The 17213-nt window shown below is 40.3% G+C and overlaps 1 long non-coding RNA gene across 1 annotated transcript; it reads left to right on the forward strand.

Annotated features, from left to right (window-relative positions):
• Nucleotides 1-866: 866 nt before the first annotated feature.
• LOC149977444 (uncharacterized) lies at nt 867-3884 on the forward strand. The gene is made up of 2 exons (XR_016486503.1): nt 867-1013; nt 1104-3884. It is a non-coding gene; the product is annotated as an uncharacterized LOC149977444 (long non-coding RNA).
• The last annotated feature ends 13329 nt before the right edge of the window (nt 3885-17213 follow it).

A 17213-nucleotide genomic window follows, 5' to 3' on the forward strand; every position in this document is an offset into this window, starting at 1 on the left:
TAGCATTACTGGGATGGCCCCTATGGTGGAGAAATTACAAGATCATTTTGTAACACTGTTATTGCATCAAATGGTTGTTTTATGCACCAGAATAGGGTTCTTCAAACTATATGTGTGAATTGAGAGGAGCTTTTGAGATTTAACTCTGGCAATTGATTTATGATGCCATAGGTGATAAACCTAAGGAGCCACATTCCATTCATGTGAAGAAGATGGCTCCAGTCTGCCTGAGCCTGCAATTCATAGACTGAATTGGTGTTTGTGTATTATGAGGTACCAGTGAGAGATGGCTCGGGTTGAGAGGAACCTCGTTTTGGGGCAAAACCCTGGTTTCCTTATGCTGTCTGTTGTGAATTATTCATTTCTTTCATGCAAATCCTAACCTTTTGATCAATTCCACACATCTCCTGTTTGTCATGTTTTCAGAAGGATGTGTCTTTGCTATAAAGAGCTGTAACTCAGTTCTGCTCTTCTGAGTTCTCAGTGATCACCTCCAGGGTGGTTACCAACTAATTCCATTACTTCAGTAATTAATAAAGTTTAATTGTTTTGAAAAAATCGAAAGTCTCTCCACTGATTAGAATAATTTCACCACACCCCTTGATTTTCGAGAGCTATTGCTATGAAGATGTTGTTTATTTGTGTAATTTTGACTATCATAGCTCTGCATTCATGGCCATGGCATGCATTCAATCCTTTGCCCTTCTGACTCATAGCTATACCAGATAGCTAATAACATTACTGGGATGGCCTCTTGATTATCGAGAGTTATGGCTATGAAGATGTGCATGAATTGTATAAGTATTAAACTTGACTCTTCTGCATGAAAATCCTTATTGATAATAGAATACATAAAATACCATGTAGTAAGCATTGCAATACAATCCAAATAAGTGGTGTATATTTTTCCTGTAAGATTTGAGTTGTGAATTGCCGCACACCATTCAGGGGAACAGGCAGGGCTGCTGAAATAATTGGACAGAAAGACCTTGAAAGGGCTGCCCGAGATAAAGGTTAGTAATATCTTTCACAACATTATAATCATATCACACAACATTTGGCTGCATTCTGTAATTTCATGTTGCTTTCTTTAATCATTACAGTCTAAATTGCAAGAGCTGTCCATTGAAGAAAGTGGAGAGGTGCTGGTGCTGGTCACTTCTGGTCTACCTAGAGTGATATTTGACATCATGGAGTACCGGAGAGCTATCCCAGGGTCTCCGGACAATCTCGCTGGAGCACCTGCATGAATTACAGGGAGACTCCTGCACCTTAAAACACACAACTGCTGCCAATCCACAACAGCAATATTCCATTGGTTTAATACCAAGTGTGTTTACATAACAGGTTAACACTTTCCACAACTACACCGTAGTTCATAATACGTCACTGTTTATTATAGTTTTTTTGGTCTGGGTAATATCAGTTCAGTACTTTATCAGAATGTTTCCCTTACCCTGTGCTTTTATTATTTTGAGGAAGGTTACAGAGACTACCTTGTAATATTTTCTCCCTAATATAACTGTTTGACCTTTACATCAGGGTAGTCCAGCCGTCTTTCTGGAGGTCTGCTAATTTGAAGTGTAAACCGTCAAGAGCATAGATATCCGGGAAAAGAGAACAGTTTAGTAAATCATTCTAAAACCATTCCAAAAGTACAATAATTATGAATATATGCTAGATAAAAATGTTCAAGTATTGTTTCTCTCACAAGTTCATTGCTGCCCACACAAACCTCCCTTATTTATCTGATTTATATGTTTGGTTGTAGGCCCATCTCTTTCAACAACAATTCTGAGTAGTCTTCAGGTTTTCACACTCCGAGGAAACACCAAATCTGACAATGGGGAAAGCTACGGTCCTTCACAGTTCAAAGATCTGCTTACTGCACCCTGTGTTGTGTGGCGACGTCTCCTTGAATTTGAAGACGGCTCAACCGTTGTTGGTGGTGGCACTTCAAGATGTCTGATTCTCAGGATCATTCTCCTGGGTAGCCCCAATTTAGTGCCCAGTTTTTCTCAACACTGCTCTCGGAAGTTCTGGGATGTCGGTTTAGTCCTTGGCTGTTATCAATGCATAGACACTTCACCTTTGAGACTTGTTAATGTAGAGTCTCATTTAGCTGAAAGATATAGTAATATTTAGTGAGTAATTTGTCAATAGAGTTTTATTACTGTCAGTGCAGGAATGTAGTGTTGACAACTGTTGAAAATATAACTGCAGTAACATTTATTATATTGTAATGAGTTTTGTTTTACATCATACAAATCTTTTTCAAAACCGAGAGGACAAATAACATTTACATCTTGCTGCCCTACATGTTCTCCAAGGCTGGATGATGGTTAGAAGTGTTGTAGTCAAGTGTTGCTTGTAGGGTTCCAGCCTCATGGACTGGAGGAGGGAAAGAAAACCGCACACATGAGTATGTGATTCTGGAATGTCTTTAGCTCAGACGTGGACCTAAATACTCCAGCCCTCAGTGACCTGATTGGTATCACAATTTCCCCCAGCCCTATAACTATCACAAATGATTAAACTAATTGCATTCTACACTAAAGACTATGATTAGTTGATTATTGGAGTCATGCGCTAGCTGGGGCAAAAGTGTATCACCATTCAAGGACTGGTGTCATGACTGTCCATGAGAATCCAAATAGGTCAGATCAGGTTTGCAATGAATAACTTCAATCAGACCCACTCTCACCCTAGAGGGGGAAGGAAATAACTAGTGGGGGTTAACAACTCACGCCCTGTTGTAAATCAAGGGAGATGATTCATGCCCACGCTCTCAAGATTTACCAGAGGAATGTACACTGAAACTCTAACATGTTCAAAAGCGAATGCTGGAACAATATTTCTAACATAGAACCTGGGGAATGGTCAGAGGCGATCTATAGAACACTAATGTAATTGTGTTTGTTATTTTGTGATGTAATTAAAAATTTTATAAAGGAAATACTGTAACTTTGAAAGTATGTCCAGTACATATATGAAGTTTCCATACTCTGCTTTACACAGACAAACTATGAAAATATTTTTGTTAAGAGAGGAATGTGATTTGAGAAGCTATAAAATAAAATTGTTTTACCTAACTTTGCACAGTGAGTAGGTACCTGCCTGGAGTGAGCGTGCCAGCCTGCCGGAACCACCCCTTTTAAGCAAACTGCAAAAATGATGGATTAAGAAAAAGCAACCACCAAAAAATGTGAAGCTGCTGCTGCACGTTTAAAATGGTTTGAACTTTGAATCTCAACACGAGGTGGAGATGATAAACTCACTTCCCAGACAATAACTGGTACGGCTGATTAGGTGTCCTAAGTAAAGTATCTTCAAGTAGGACCATCCTCTTACTCTGCTCAAATCATCGATATGGCTGGCTAGCCTATCTTCAAAGAAGCCTCTTCAAGAGTGAATGGAAGGAAAGTAAACGCTGTAGTTCTTTTCAGGACTACACGACAAGCCACCGGATAGCAGACAACTACAAAGAAGACCAACAATAGAAGACTTGTTTGAACCATTTTGGACAATCAGAGCCTTACAACAGTGCCACGAAAAAGGCCCAACCCCCTTTCCAAGGCTGCCCTGTTCACCGAGAGACCACCGGCGAACCCAGGCATTTCACGTAATATTCATCCTTTCTTACTCAAAGCGGGTGGCGGTTCGTCTGCAAGGTTACTGTAGGTGAGAGTGGTTTCTGAATGTACCTATGTTAAGTGTGTCTGTCACTCTCTCTCCCCCTCCATCTCTTCTTTAACAAGCATCAATATTGTTGTCATTCCGCTAGGGACCTGTTTTCAGGGTATTACATCTCTAGTCAATAACAGGTGAAAAGTGTGTATGTTTATCCTGCGTTCACATAGCTAGTAAATAAATAATTAAACCAATTTGTGTAGTACTGAGTCATAAGTAAGGCTCAGGTTTTTGAAGATGCAAGTATGTTACGTCTGTTCAGAATGATGATATGATACGAGGTTATGATTAATAAATTGACTTTTTATGGATGCGATAGGTAAATATTAATGATTAATTTAATCTAGTAACTTTTAAACAAAGTTAGTTAATTATATAAATAACAGTCTTCAGATTAATGTTAAAGTCACGACTCTGGAGTTGAGCCTCCCTGACCTAGATCAGAGATAAAACTAGCTAATTTTAGAATGTGGTGTTATACAACAGTTGACTAAAGACGGGGCATTCAGATCAATAACTTTAGATGTGCAGTTAAGAACATTACCATGGTAATGGTGCCACTTTACGTTTCCGCTATGAAACTTTTAAACAAAGTTACCACTTCTTCTAGTAAAACAAAATATATGCAGCAGAAACAGGGTGCAGTTTTTGACTTGCCACAAATGTCAGCAAGCTAGGCTAGCTATGTATAGTAAAATAGCTAGCTACCTCGCTGCTACACAGAATGTTAATGCACTGTTATTTGAATGGCTAAATGGATCTGTCTTATTGCAAGACTTTGGCTAAAGTTGACATGTTGAATCTTAAATCTTAAAACGAGACCGTTCAGATCAAACAAAATGTAACTTTGAATCTCATCATATGTATCTGAACTGGGCTTTGTGGCTATTCTGTGCCAGTACACTTGTGTGAACTGAAGTAGCTAGCTAGCCACACAAGGTCATCATTATACACTCAAGATAGCTAGTTACGACTAACTAGTGAAGCAACATTTTATATTCAAATGGAAAAACCCGAATGTTGCAGTCTATTAACAAGCTGCTAGCTAATAAGAACTATTATATGAGTGGCTTGAAAACAAGAAATCCAAAATAGTGCCTTGCAAAAGTATTCATACCCTTGGCGTTTTTCCTATTTTGTTGCATTACAACCTGTAATTTAAATAGATTTTTATTTGGATTACACGTAATGGAAACACACAAAATAGTCAAAATTGTTGAAGTGAAATTCAAAAAATAACATGTTAAAAAAAAATCGAAAAAATAAAAAACTGAAAAGTGGTGCGTGCGTATACCAATTACCTTCAGAAGTCATATAATTAGTTAAATAAAGTTCACTTGTGTGAAATTTAACTGTCACATGATCTGTCACATGATCTCAGTATATATACACACTTGTTCTGAAAGGCCCCAGAATCTGCAACACCACTAAGCAAGGGTCACCACCAAGCAAGCGGGCACCATGAAGACCAAGGAGCTCTCCAAACAATTCAGAGTTGAGTTATAAAAACATATCAGAAACTTTGAATATCCCACAGAGCACCAATAAATCCATTATGGGAAGAATATGGCACTACAACAAACCTGCCAAGAGAGGGCCACCCACCGAAACTCACAGACCAGGCAAGGTCAGCATTAATCAGAGAGGCAACTAAGAGACCAAAGACAACCCCGAAGGAGCTGCAAAGCTCCAAAGCGGAAAATGGAGTATCTGTCCATAGGACCACTTTAAACCGTACACTCTACAAGTCAAAGTCCAGACCTGAATCCAATCGAGAATCTGTGGAAAGAACTGAAAACTGCTGTTCACAAATGCTCTCCATCCAACCTCACTGAGCTCGAGCTGTTTTGCAAGGAGGAATGGGAAAAAATGTCAGTCTCTCGATGTGCAAAACTGATAGAGACATACCCCAAGCGACTTACAGCTGTAATCGCAGCAAAAGGTGGCGCTACAAAGTATTAACTTAAGGGGGCTGAATAATTTTGCACGCCCAATTTTTCAGTTTTTGATTTGTTAAAAAAGTTTGAAATATCCAATAAATGTCGTTCCACTTCATGATTGTGTCCCACTTGTTGTTGATTCTTCACAAAAAAATACAGTTTTTTTATCTTTATGTTTGAAGCCTGAAATGTGGCAAAAGGTCGCAAAGTTCAAGGGGGCCGAATACTTTCGCAAGGCACTGTATGTAAGAAATACTCTGGTCAGATGAGACTAACATTTAGCTTTTTGGCCATCAAGGAAAACGCTATGTCTGGCACAAACCCAACACCTTTTATCACCCCGAGAATACCATCCCCCAAATTAAGCATGTTGCTGGCAGCATCATGCTGTGGGGATGTTTTTCATCGGCAGGGACTTGGAAACTTCTCAGAATTAAAGGAATGATGGATGGCACTAACTACAGAGAAATTCTTGAGGGAAACCTGTTTCAGTTTTCAAGAGATTTGAGACTTGGACGGAGGTTCACCTTCCAGCAGGACAATGACCCTCTACAAAGTATTGACTTTGTTATTTTGTCTTGTTTCTTTCACAATAAGACATATTATGATCTTCAAATGGATAGGCATGTTGTGTAAATCAAATGATACAAACCCCCCAAAAATCTTTAGCTAAGGCAACAAAATAGGAAAAATGCCAAAAGGTGTGAGTAATTTCACTCACTAGCAACTTTATTACTTGCATACATATTTACAACTAAATAGCAACATTTAACTTTATATTTAACTAGTTGTACCCACCCCCCAAAACATGATTTATTTTTTATTGTTGTGTCTTACCTTTTCAACAGAAACAAATTCTAATTCTGGGTTGGGTTTGAATCACTTCACCTCCCTTAGTTCTCTCCACTGTGTGAACACAAATCTGAGGTGTACACTCATCTTGGCCTCAACTATTTTGATTTTCCTTTTTGCCTGTCTGCTCTCCAAATTTCTCTGTTTCTTTGTTATAGATGGAGGAGTATTGTTGTGGGATCAGGTAATTTGCCCTGCGTGTCTGCCATGTTTGTAAGCTAGCTACCTCTTCTAGCCACTAGGCAAGTGTTGGCCATTGGCTCAGCTAGCTAGCGATCACATCACCTCCTCACTGACGTAAAACACATCACTAATTGCGTCGCATTGGATGACCACTAGCAACTTATTGCAACTTTTGAACATGAAATAAATATAAAAAATATGTACATATTTCAGTTAAATGCTTAGCTATAAATGCCCCTTATTAAAAATATTGCTGATTTGAAACTGCAATTGACTGTGGTATTTTGAACGTACTGCAGTTATACTGCAAAATTGCAGCAGTAAAACTGCAATTCTTTCATAAGGGGCTTTATAATGGGAAAATCGATTTTACTTTACTTTGACTGCATATAACTCATACATAGATCCTTTATGTGTGTGTTATAGACCAGTATATGACCAACTGTGATGTGGTGTAGGGCTCTTAATGAGTTACAAAAGAGTTAATATATGACTCTCAACTAGACGATTTGACCCATAAAATTGACCCTGAGGATATCTTCATACACCATTGACTTCAGTGAGAAGAAGAAGCAGAAGGTAAGTCACTGATATATACTGGCTGGTGGGAAAAATGAAGCTGGTACTGGGTGTATATCAGCATAATTTGCAAAAAGTGGTTTGGCCTTTTGGCATATTCAGTTACACTGGTATGGCAGAAGCAAACTTTTAGAAACAGCCATAATGATGACACTACACTGTAATTGTGATTATGCATTTTTTAAGATGACTAAATATAATATCTTGCATAGGATGACATGAATGTGCTATAGATATGAATATATTTCATTAAACTTTGCTAATATGGTTGGGACCCGTTATAACGCATTCATGAAATGCAAATAGATGTGTAATAAGTGTGCTTTTGATATGTAGTTAAAGTAAATTGTTACCATGTAATTTGACAGCCTTGTTTAGGAGAATGTGTTTTACTGTGTTGCTACCCCACAGACCAGATATCCTCTCTGTTACTCGATGTACAGTACCTGTTCTAGACCAGCAAGCCATGGCACATGTGTGCATCACTCTAACACTGGGATTACTCAGCCAGCCCCTGAGTCTCTGCAAGGCTTGCTTTTGTGGGGTGAATGAAGTAAGCCCCTGCTTACGGCAGTGTGGATGGGTCTCGGAGGTGTGCTGTAGGGGGATATCTTTCTCTAGATCTCTCCCATCAGCAGATCGCAAACAGACCGCAACACCAATGGGTGACAATCACAGCTGGAAAATGAAAAGTGCTGTGAGGCAAACAAACTCCATTAATACATATAGAGAAATGGAGAGCTCGATGGACACGGATGTCAGAAAACAATGATTTCGATGGCCGAGTTCTATTCCATGGCCATGTGGAGTCCAAGATTGCTATTTTTCACAAAACCATTACCCTTGAGGAGCAGGGACACAGTTTCTGTTTTGAAATGTAGAGCTTTAACTAAATAAAATCCAAAAGTATATCTTGTGATAATTGATTAATGACCATAAGTGTTAGCTTCTTATCTTTCTAAATGTGTCTAATTACATTTGAGCAGTTTGATAATAGATACAATTAAGCTTTCTGTCAGGCAATAGGCCTGAGAATCAAATTACAGAGTAATGGGCATAATGTCATGTTAATCTCCAACTTGGTCTAGTTGTTATTCCCAGCACTCTTGTAATAATATTCCCAGGTGAGTTTGTGCACTTTGTGATAAACGTCACAGTGGATAAAACATAATCATATAAAAGACAGGATTAAATGAACACATTTAGATGGGAAAGGCTTGTTCACTTGCTCTCTTATTGCCAATGCTTTTGTTGCCTGGGAATACATTTGACACACAACGTCCTTCTGCTCCGATTGGCTGGCTGCCCAGAGGGCCACTGTGTCATCTGTGATTAGTCAGGAGTGTGAAACGCAATTAAATGTCAGGTAGCTGCTTCTTCCCATTACGGAGGCTGAAAAGAGATGTGTTGTGGTGTCATAGACTCTGTGAACGGAGCAGACTGCTGCAGAGCCCAAGTCTATGGAGAAAGAGGAGCAGTACTTCTAGGCTGTGCCCTAAATGACACCATATTCCCTTTATATTGCACTACATTTGAGCTGAGCCCTAATGGCCCTGGTCAAAAGTAGTAGACTTAGTTCCTTAATTATGTCTTTGTGTTAGTTTGGTCAGGGCGTGCGTTGGGGTGGGTAGTCTATGTTCTTTTTTCTATGTTTTATTTCTGTGTTTGGCATGGTATGGTTCTCAATCAGAGGCAGCTGTCGATCATTGTCTCTGATTGACAATCATACTTAGGTAGCCTGATTATTTTCTGTGTCTGTGTTTTCCACACGGAACTGTTTCGTTTTCAGTTTGTGTAGTGTTCAGTTGTTCCATTAAAAATATGATGAACACTTACCAAGCTGCGTATTGGTCCGATCCTTCCTACTCCTCCTCAGAAGAGGAGGACGAAAACCGTTACAACACTAATAGGAAATAGGGTGGGAACTTAACCGTGTTTATTTATTGTGGCTGGCTTGGTTAATTTGTTTTTTAATCAAAGAACAATTGTAAAATTGTAAAGCTTAACCTTGCTGTAATGAGGTTCTGATGTAGAGTTTATTCTGTCTTCTAGGTTTGTATGAAAGGGAAACATATAGATAAATGTTTCAGGACAGTTTGAGGGATTTTTCAGTGATTTAAAGTATGCATACCACTTGAAAATATATACCAGGGCTATGTCACAACTACTTTATGGACTGTTGACTAATGAACTTGAGCAAGCAGGCTGCCCACACGAAGAGATCTATCACTGCGCGCGAGGCACTGATACGCCTACTGACTAATTTAACTACTGAAATAAAAAAAAATGTCAAACATAAAATAAAAAATACTTGGGGAGAGGAGCTGGCATGTTGGAGTGAACGACTGTGTTTGAGAGAGCCTCCCGCAACTTTTTTGTTTAACAATCTCACTTAATACAGCCCTTTTAACAATATAAACCTCTTTATGTGAACATGGCAAGTAATAGGCAACTAACCTCCTCCCCACCAAACAATGAGACAGACAAGGCGGAAGGCACAGGTAATAACGTGACACTTTTAGAACTTATTCGTGCTCTGGGAGAACTACGTGTCGCTATAGCTAAGGATTTTAAGGATACTATTGCTGAACTGGACAGCAAAATCGAGAGCACTATTCGAACGGTTGCTTCGAAGGGCCAGTGTTACCCACAATAATGCTGGGGAATAAAAATGTAATTTCGTCTTTAAGATGTTCACAGAATGTTGGTTATGTTTGGAACTGAGGATTCAACCTCCTGACCCTCTTGTTTGATACGATGTCACCCAATCTCAGGGAGAAGGTGAGTGGACTGTGGTCAGAGACAGTGGTGGGCCGTCAGGGCCAGCAAGGCCTTCGCTGCTGGCCTAAACATCATCAGAATATATATATTTTTAAATATATTTTCCCACAAATATGTATTAAATTATTCCCCAGAGTAAGACTTATACTCTTCATTTCATAGCTTTCCTCTTGGTTGCACTGCTTCCAGCCCCAGGTTGAGATTTGGAGGGCTGGTCTTTATGTTAGATATTTTATCCAATCATATTAAGCCATCATGTGTTGCCAGGGGTCTAAAATCTGCCCTCATGCCTTCAGAATCAACAGTGCGGGCGCTTGTAGCTTAAAGTGAATGGAAATTAAAATTTAGTGTCAACCAATCAGCTTTAGAGTTGGCTATTGTACGCCTGCTGGCTGGCTCCAGTGTTACACAGGAGCCAGCTAGCAGGCGTAGTGCGTGCACGTCTTTTGATTGGATTACCAATATTGAGAGGCAGGTAATATATGGGCAGGTCTATGCAGAACCTCAGAACTAAGAAACTGAATTTGATAAACAAATTAATTTGCGTACTACTAAGCTGTTTTTTCAACCCACAATGGTGGAAGGAGGAGAAGATACCGATTTGGTCGAGGATATAATTATAACGGCATTCTCAAGACAAACTTTTCAAGAAAAGTTAGACATTGTCAGGAGAGGTCGCCCGATGCCGACGCTTCAAAGCCTGTCACAGGCGGGAAAGGGGTTTGTTCGCCACTTTCAAAGTTCCAACTACGAGCGCTATCAATGGCTCACAGGCTCCAAGAAGCACTGCAAACTGTACTGCTGGGAATGCCTATTATTTGCAAGTGATCGATATGGTGCTTGGAGCCACACTGGCTTTGCAAACTTGAGTTGTCTAACCAAGGCAGCAACGAGACACCAAAGTACGGCTGGGCACTTACAAGCAATGGTGCTTTTGAAAACTTTTGGGGACACCCGAGTGGATCTACAGCTCAACGAATAAGCGCGCAGGGCAACGGGAGCTGCACAATGAAAAGGTATTGTACTGTTCCTGTGCAATTCTCTGAATAAAAATGTCAATTTCAAGGTGACGCAACGCCTGGTTATACTGCGTTTCTGTCTAAATGTATAGTGTCTAGATCTATGGCATCATAATGATGGTAATAAGAGTTGGATTAATTCGGGTGGGACTGTGTAGGACCTCACTGAAGGCCCCAGGCCCACGGCACGCCACTGGTCAGAGATTATAACATCATGATACCTCACATTACAGGTATAATGGAGTAATTTTGCATCAACCAAAAAGTAGTCAATTCTGGTATAAACATTGGGAACATGATAGTAAAAGGAGTATTCCTTACCAGTTGGGTTAGAGATCCTCCAAATATCAAATAATGTAGATTTTTTTTATATAGGTATTCAATAATTCGCTTGAATAAGAGGTAGGGGTACGCCGAGTAGAGGTTCTATCCAAATATTGGTCTAGCACACAATTAAGGTCCCCTCTAATGACAAGGTTAGTATGGGAGCTATCTGGAATCAGGGCAAGGACTCTGGGATTATCAATGTGGAGTTATCAATGTTTGGCCCTGTCACAACTTCCTCCGAAGTCGGTCCCTCTCCTTGTTCGGGCGACGTTTGGCGGTCGACGACACCGGTCTTCTAGCCATCGACGATCCACCTTTCATTTTCCATTTATTTTGTCTTGTCTTCCCATACACCTGGTTTCAATTCCATCATGTCCTTGTCCAGTATTGTTTATTGTAAGTGCTTGTGCACGTTATGTCTGGTGTGCGTCGGGTTATATACCCATTTATTGATTGTTCTGTTTTCCGGTGGGTTTTTATTATTAAACTGCGCCGTTGGAAACAGAGTTTTTGCTCTCCTGCGTCTGACTTCTCTGCCGCCAGTAAGCACCCCTTACAGGACTATAGATATTCAGTAGATTTACAGAAGTAGAATGGACCTCTCCTATTACGGTCACATAACGACCCTCTTTATGTACAATAGTTGTTTTATGTAGAAAGGGAATTACTATCCATACCAGAATCGCTGTGCCTCTCGTTTTGGTGGAGAAGTTAGAATGATACACTTGACCCACCAACCTAGATTTAAGTTTGCTATGAGAATTGTTTTTCGGATGGGTTTCTTGCAAAAACATTATCAGACGAGAGTGATTTCAAGATGGCTAGGTCTTGCCTCTCTTAATTGGTTCATTTAAACCCTTGATATTCCAGGAAGTAAATGTAAGCCACGCCCTCCTCTCATTTGTAGTGGAGAGAGGGAAACCGGCCAGGCAGAGACAACAAGGGCGGTTCGTTGCTCCAGTGTCTTTCCTTTCACCTTCACACTCCTGGGCCAGACTACACTCAATCATAGGGCCAACAGAAGAGATGAGTCTTCAATAAAGACGTAAAGGTTGATACCGAGTCTGCGTCTCTCACATGGGTGTGCCGACCATTCCATAAAAATGGAGCTCTATAGGAGAAAGCCCTGCCTCCAGATGGTTGCTTAGAAATTCTAGGGACAGTTAGGAGGCCTGCGCCTTGTGACCATAGTGTATATGTAGGTATGTGCGGCAGGACTTAAATTGGAAAGATAGGTAGGAGCAAGCCCATGTAATGCTTTGTAGGTTAGCAGTAAAACCTTGAAATCAGACCTTGCCTTAACAAGAAGCCAGTGTAGAGAGGCTAGCACTGGAGTAATATGATCACATTTTTTGGTTCTAGTCAAGATTCTAGCAGCCGTGTTTAGCACTAACTGATGTTTATTTCGTGCTTTATCCGGGTAGTAGAGCATTGCAGTAGTCTAACCTAGAAATTAGAAAAGCATGGATACATTTTTCTGCATCATTTTTGGACAGAACGTTGCTGATTTTTGCAATGTTACGTAGATGGAAAAATCTGTCCTTGAAACAGTCTTGCTATGTTCATCAAAAGAGAGATCAGGGTCCAGAGAAACGCAGAGTCGATCACAGTTTTATTTGAGACAACTGTACAACCATCAAGATTAATTGCCAGATTCAACAGAAGGTCTCTTAGTTTTTTTGGACCTAGAACAAGCATCTCTGTTTGTCCGAGTTTAAAAGTAGAACATTTGCAGCCATCCATTTCCTTATGTCTGAAACACAGGCTTCCAGCGAGGGCAATTTTGGGGCTTCACCATGTTTCATTGAAATGTTAACTTTGTTTCACGAATGACATCACCAAGAGGTAAAATATATAGTGAAAACAATAGTGGTCCTAAAACAGAACCTTCAGGAACACCGACATTTACAGTTGATCTGTCATAGGAAAAACCCTCCACAGAGACAAACTGATATCTTTCCGACAGATAAGATCTAAACCAGGCCAGAACTTGTCAGTGTAGACCAATTTGTGTTCCAATCTCTCCAAAAGAATGTGGTGATTGATGGTATCAAAAGCAGCACTAAGGTCTAGGAGCGTGAGGACAGATGCAGAGCCTTGGTCAGACACCATTAAAACGTAATTTACCACCTTCACAAGTGCAGTCTCAGTGCTATGATGGGGTCTAAAACCAGACTGAAGCGTTTCGTATATATAGCTTGTCTTCAGGTCGGCAGTGAGTTGCTGCGCAACAGCTTTTTCTAAACTTTTTCAGGTTCGATATTGGCCGATAGTTTTCTATATTTTCTGGGTCAAGGTTTGGCTTTTTCAAGAGATTCTTTATTACTGCCACTTTTAGTGAGTTTGGTACACATCCGGTGGATAGAGAGACGTTTATTATGTTCAACATAGGAGGGCCAAGCACAGGAAGCAGCTCTTTCAGTAGTTGGAATAGGGTCCAGTATGCAGCTTGAAGGTTAAGAGGCCATGAATATGTTCAGCATTGTGTCAAGAGAAATAGTACTCAAACACTTGAGTGTCCCCCTTAGGTCCTGGCAGAGTTGTGCAGACTCAGAACAACTGAGCTTTGGGGGAATACGCAGATGTAAAGAGGAGTCTGTAATTTGCTTTCTAATGATCATGATCTTTTCCTCAAAGAAGGTCATGAATTTATCACTGCTTAAGTGAAACCCATCCTCTCTTGGGGAAGGCTGCTTTTTAGTTGGCTTTGCAAATGTATCAAAATACATTTTGGATTGTTCTTATTTTCCTCAGTTAAGTTGGAAAAATAAGATGATCGAGCAGCGTTGAGAGCTATTTGATACTGGAAGGGCATCTAGCAATCTTTGTGTTTTCCGAGAATTTAGAGCACGACTTTTGATGATCCTTGGTTGAGGTCTGAGCAGATTATTTGTTGCGATTCCAAACATAATAAAATGGTGGTCCAATAGTCCAGGATTATGAGAAAAAAACGTTTAGATCCACAACATTTATTCCACAGGACAAAACTAGGTCCGGAGACATGTTGGACAAAATCCACTGAGTCAATGATGGCTCCGAAAGCCTTTTGGAGTGGGTCTGTGGACTTTTCCATGTGAATATAAATGTCACCAAAAATGTCAATATTATCTGCCATGACTACAAGGTCCGATAGGAATTCAGGGAACTTTGTGAGGAACGCCGTAAATAGCCCAGGGGGCCTGTATACAGTAGCTATAAAAAGTGATTAAGTAGGCTACATTGACTTCATGACTAGAAGCTCAAAAGACGAAAACTTCATATTTTTGGGGGTAAATTGAAATTTTCTATCATAAATGTTAGCAACACCTCAACCTTTGCGGGATGTGCAGGGAATATGGCCACTACTGTAACCAGGATGTGAGGCCTCATTTAACTTCACTAGGTTAGGGGGCAGCATTCAGAATTTTGGATGAAAATCGTGCCCAAATTAAACTGCGTGCTACTCAGGCCCAGAAGTTAGGATAAGCATATATTTAGTAGATTTGGATAGGAAACACTCTAAAGTTTCCAACACTGTTAAAATAATGTCTGTGAGTTTAACAGAACTGATATGGCAGGCGGAAACCTGAGAAAAATCCAACCAGGAAGTACTATTATTTTGAAAGGCTGTTTTTCCATTGAAAGCCTATCCACCATACAAAGACTTACGATCCAGTTCACGGTCTCTATGGCTTCTTCTACATGTGGCTAGTCTTTAGGCATTGTTTAAGGCTTTTACTCTGAAAAATGTCAATCTGTGACCAATGGAAATTTCCATTCATCAGCCATGCGCCTGATTGGGACCGCACCTTTCTTATCGACAAAGCTTTTGTCCGGTTGAAATATGTGTGACAAAAACAACCGGAGGATTGATTTTAAACATCGTTTGGCATGTTTCTACTAACTTTTATTGTACTTTTTCAAAACTTTTCTTCTAGACTTAAGCATTCGGAAACCTGGACCAAACGAACAGAAAAGGAAAAAGAGATCGGTGGCGGCTAGTAGAAGGACGACGAGCGCCACCCGAACAGGCAGGGGAGCCCCCTTCGGTGGGAGTCGTGACAGACGGCAACTTCTTTTGGAGGGGTCCTTTAAACCCTGACTCTGAATGTGTTCCACTCCTGCATCCATGACCTTTACCTCCTCTGCTCTCTCTGAAGTCTCCAAATATCAATTGTCAGGCAATTTCTCAGCTTTATAGTAGTAACTGTATGAGGCAGAGAGAGCTAAACTGGCCCTTGGCAATAGTTTGCAGGAGTCAGAGAGCCAGAGACGTAGGCCACAAACAATGGAATGATTGCATTTCTCTCCATACTACAGCATATTCACCTTAGATATTTTTATGTTAAGGCTTAGTGTATAGAGGTTTTGACCACAACTTGTGAAAACACTTTAAAGTTGGCATGGAAATGTTGGTAATTTTAGAAAAACACGTGTTTTTGATTAGGCATTTCTTGTGCCCAGATAATAGTTTGACCATTTCTGTGCTACCTAATAGTAGCACAAATCTCCACCAGACAAAGCACTGAGCCTAGAATTGAAAGAGCCAAATTGCATAGAGCCCTATAACTGCATTCTGAAAATTCTCAAACTTACATTAGCATTCGCTTCTGATTTGCAACGCTTTCTGATACTAGGCCACGTTTCTGAAAACCCATCAAATGCTCAATGCACTCAGATTAGTTTTGGATTACTCAGGACTGCTCTGCCAATGTAGGCCTCAAATCCATGTGTTAAATTAAATCCCAAAATGCCTTGCCTTTCTATTACTCCTACCATATGCATTCATTCAGGATTATAATCCAACTACCAAACTACGCTTTCAAAAACAGATGCTTTTCATTTCTCCTTTTAATTCCATCCTTCCTCTTGCAAGTCCCTTCTTTATTAAAGTAATCTGTTCAACAGCTATCTCTGTATTACCATGTCACCCAACTGTAATTTTACTTCTAATTGTAATTTGCATTTCAAACACATAACAATCCCCTTTGCCAATCCCCGTCTCATTAGCTCTCTCAATTGAAAATTTCAGAAGTTGCTTCATTAGCATAGGTAGCAGTTTTCCTCAAACTTCTCATCCTTCTCTTCTTCTTGCTGTTGCTGATGCTCTCTTCTGGTGGTGTGTCATATTATTCGAATATCATTAGCTGTTGGATTATAGGTTGAAAGATTAAATATCTTTGTCTCTAGCTTCTCTGCTTTTCTGCCAGTCCTTGGGGAGTTCCTGTATCGGAGAAAAACCTGGAACTTGGGGGTCTCCTTGAAGTGTTATCAGGAATGGACACTTGGATCTCTGAAATTCGGTGTCTTGATTGCGCCCATTAGGGGGTCATTCTAATCACATAAGAGAAACTCACAATCTCCCTTCAGCACAACGAGTAAAGGAAGAGCAAAAAACTTGTATCATAGAATGTTAAGCTGTGAGGCAATCAGTGGCAGACAGTGCCCTCAGGGGACACTGCCTGTCACTTCACTCCGCAGAGGGCACTGCTGAGAGAGGGAGGGGGAGGCTGCGACCAGGTTCTCCACAAATCTCCCAAAGTGTGCACTTGCACAGATTATGTCAATGATTTAAAAACATAAAAAAAAGGATTAAAAGCATTAGATTGGAGTAAGCATTGGCTGGAGGAAGTTTACACCATTATTAAATATAAGTTTGGGAATGTGCGAGTGCAAACTTCAGAAGCAGGGTGGAGAATTAGGACTCAGCAGAGACAGAGATAGGGAGCGAGAGATGGATAGAGATTGAAAAAAGAAAGAGAGGGAGACAGGATTTGAGGAAACATCTGTTTAGGTTAAGAGACCGTATTCCCCCAAAAAACCTTTAATACTCACTCACCATGGTATCTCCCACCATCGACTG

This window comes from Oncorhynchus mykiss, chromosome 15 (genome assembly GCF_057628025.1).
Source record: "Oncorhynchus mykiss isolate SJ-2025 chromosome 15, ASM5762802v1, whole genome shotgun sequence".
Taxonomy (NCBI): domain Eukaryota; kingdom Metazoa; phylum Chordata; class Actinopteri; order Salmoniformes; family Salmonidae; genus Oncorhynchus; species Oncorhynchus mykiss.